Source organism: Poecilia latipinna, unplaced genomic scaffold, assembly GCF_001443285.1.
Source record: "Poecilia latipinna isolate Pla-1442-1.1 unplaced genomic scaffold, P_latipinna-1.0 Scaffold4530, whole genome shotgun sequence".
NCBI classification, from domain to species: domain Eukaryota; kingdom Metazoa; phylum Chordata; class Actinopteri; order Cyprinodontiformes; family Poeciliidae; genus Poecilia; species Poecilia latipinna.
The window spans coordinates 3,699-7,590 of record NW_015117146.1 but is presented as its reverse complement, the minus strand read 5'-3'; positions in this window follow the sequence as shown (position 1 = coordinate 7,590).

Below are 3,892 nucleotides of genomic sequence, written 5' to 3'. Positions count from 1 at the left end.
GGCAAGTGATTTGCACTTTTGTCCTTCAGCACAAAATGTGTGTCATGACAGAGCTTTTATTTTGAAACTCAATCCAGTGGGGATCAGAAATTCCCAGCATTCCTGTGACACAGCTGATCCTTCACTGTAGTCACTGAATGAGTTTTATAAGTCAGTTTAGGTTGACGCAAGATAATCTGAGGCAGGTTCAAAACAATTATCTAAACTGTTTAATCCAGACTCCTTTAAAAGCCAGGCAATAAATTTAACTGCTGTTAAGTCATTTGCTGTTATGTGGGCTGAGTTAACCTGCTGTGGTTAATCTGACTGGTGACATAGTTTTTTCAATCTTTAACAGTCACTTTTAGTTATTGTCAGCATGAAATTTTATAACTTTTCCCTGCTCTATCTCCCTCTTTTGAGAAAAAGAGGGAGTGACTAAAGGACGACTGAACTGATTGCATAACACAAGCAGAATCTGAATCTGAACTAATTTTATTTAACTACATTGTTTCAACAACAGTTTGGCCGACTATACACTGAGGTGAAAAGGTGCCTTAACTAAGTTAGGCTGTCTTAAGAGATTAGCAGGTTCTCAGCTGACTTTACCAAGGTGTCAGACCTTAATGAGCTTTAGATGGTTAAAGATTATTCAGAGCCGTTGTAAGGAAAATCCAGGTGAGTCAAATGTCAAAACATCTTACAGAAGGTGCATCCAAAGTGTGGCCCTGGCACCATTCGTGAACCTCTGACTGATTTCATAATCTGGCTGATGGACATTGTTTTTATCATTTCGGTCAACATTTTCACAAATAAATAAGATATTGTTGAAACAAAAAAATGTCAGGTACGTAATTTCTTTTTCTGATTTGTTAACCAGGTTTCTGCATGTTTATTAACTTTGCACACTACATTTATCATTTGTTTACAGACTAATGACTTTTAACAAAAGAAACACATTCAACGAATACACCATCAACTATCAAATAATTAGGAAATTTAAACTTGTAAGTGCATATAGAAATGATTCTTATCCAGACTGATTCTAAAATCAAAAAATTTATTTATTATGTCACAAATTCATTTATTTTTAAAAATTTAAAGTTTTATCAGTTCTGTGAGTATCACCAAAACCTAAAAGAAGAGATTTCATGGTCTAGTTCTGAGGATTACCTCCTTTATTCTAAAGTGTTTGTATACTTTAGTAAAAGAGAAAAAAACACTCCTTGAATTCTAGGAGTTTAATTAATTTGGACACAGGACCAGTTCAGACATTATTTAAATCTGATTTCAATAGTTTCAAAAAATATGCAACAGATTTTTTGGCAAACAAAGATTGAGGCACAAGAAAGAAAAACGTTGTTACTTGGACAATAGAGTCAAACTATTTAAATAGTCAAACTAAAGCACCTTGTAGAACCATATTCCTTGTTCTTGTTGTCTGGAAGAATTTGGCAGTATCACATAACTATGGAGGAATGTTCTTTAAAGCTTTGCTTTGGTTCATTCATCAGCATTTGTTTCTGGACGACTCTTTTAAATTCCCACCACAATGTATGAACTGAATTAAGGTCTGACCTTTGAATGAGATTCTAACACTTTGATTCCTTCATTTATTTAGCCATAATGTTGTTGATGTGTTGCAGAGTAGGGGCCTTTTTACGATTAGAACTCAGCACTGTTGCCTTGCAGCAAGAAGGTCCTGGGTTCAAATCCCTGCCTGGGGTCTTTCTGCACAGATTTTGCATGTTCTCCCTGTGGATGCATGGGTTCTCTCCAGGTACTCCGGCTTCCTCTCACAGTCCAATGTTAGGGCTGGTAAGTGAATTGTGGGGCACAGTTGTTTATTGACTGGTGATCTGTTCAGGGTGTTCCCAATAACCATGGGAGATAAGCAGAAGCCCCCCTGCAGTCCTGGTACAGATGATGGCTGGATGAAACTTTTAAGCATTTGGCTTCTATGAACTGTTTAGTTAAATGCATAGAATCAGGAAGTTTGCTGGTTGAGGGAAGAATTGCTTCAAAAGCTAAAGTGAAGATATTTTTAACAAGTTGTTAATCTTCAACAGATCTTAAAATTGAGCAACTTTCTGTTCTTGGAACAGGGTTAGAGTCTTAAACAAACATGTAAAATGCCTTACAAAAGAATTCATAACCCTTGAACTCCATTTTGTGTCATTATGATCAAAAACATTGAAGTATTAATTAGGATTTTATGTGACTGACCAACCCAAAGCAGTGCAAAACTTTGAAGTGAAAGGAAATTATAAATTTTTTTTCAAAATGTATTTTAAACAAAACTGAAAAGTTTGGCAGGATTTTCTATTTAGCTTATTCCTGCTGATAAAGCAGGAGCAAAACAGATGGTGAAAGTTAATGTGCAGATAGCTGGTGCTAATCCTGGAAAAAAAACTATTAGAAGCTGTAAAAGACTTGAGACTGAGGTGGAGGTTCACCTTCCAGCAGAACAACACCCTCATGCCAGAGCTACAATGGAATAGTTCATTTCAAAACATATTCATGTGCTAGAATGGTCTAGTCAAAGTCCAGACATGGATCCAAATGAGAATCTGTGGCAAAACCTGAATACTGATGCTGATAGATGCTCTCTATACAATCTGATAGAGTTTAAGCCATCTTTAAAAGAACACAGGCCAAATTTCCATCTCTAGATGAGAATGGCTGGAACATTATTGAGTCTGGAGTGGGAGGGAGGGTACTCACCTTTCAGATTTCTTGTTGTAATAACGGTAATACATTCCATTGTTTTGGTCTATGAAATAAAAATACATCACAGGTTTATGTTTGGAAAAAAATCTTAAGATTATTGTTGATGCAGGAACATTTGCTTCTGAATCTGAAACTGCTAACATCTGAAACAAAATTTGTTGTCTAAGAATAGTAATCCCATTTTTAATTTCAAAAAACAAAACCCATGCATGACACGTTAAAACTTTTTCTTCCAATCTTCCACCTTCAAAGACTTTTTGCCTCGTAACAGCTGAGGGGAGCTGGCCTCATTTAAAACAGACCCTGTTTCTCTAGTTCCTGTTTTTCTTTACACAACTGTCAGTGTTGCAAAAGGCCTTTTGTTGTGCAGTACCCACAGTTGCCATTAGGTGTCACTAAAAAACAATAAATGCCTCCACAATTTCCCTGTTTGTTGTATATCAATCATCAGGTTACAGAGTTTACCCTGATGATTAATCTTTGTGTTTTGTATTGACAAAACACATAGATTCCCACCTGAACCCGTAACAATGGATTCAAATTATTGTCAGGCTTTATTTCACGTTTTAAAGTCCGGAGTTTACAGCCAAACAGCAGCAGCCTTTGAATGCACCCACCATGCTGATCGTGGCTGTTTTTAAAGACATTCCTGTCACGTTGCTGCTGTTAGCTGAGCTTTGGTGGAAGGGAGGTGACACTGATCCCAGCCAGAGCTGCTTACAGCTGACTTATTTCCCACACATCCAAGAAGAGCAGTGAAGGATCATGTAACACAGACAGAAACTAAGCAGGTGTGGCACTCAGATTGTCCAGATCCATAAGTAGTGATTATAACACCTTAGAATAGGTAGCGTGTCTCCAAATCCAAAGATTATGTTGGTGAGATCCTGTCTGAAGAAAACTAATCACACTTACAAATCAAGAAGCTTCAAGTGCCCTGGACTGATCAAAGACACTTCTCTGGAAGAAAACTTGAGATGAACTAGATGCTAGTTTAGTTAGCAAAGCTGGTTTATTAGGATGAGTATATCAATGAATTCACCTAGCTTCCAAGTCCATAAATAAATAGAATAAAAATTTCATTTTATTAACTTCTTTCAACATAGAGAGTATTCAACTTTGCATTTTGGTGACCCTTCTGGGCCACTGTAACTATCACAGTTTTTACCCAGATAGCACATGA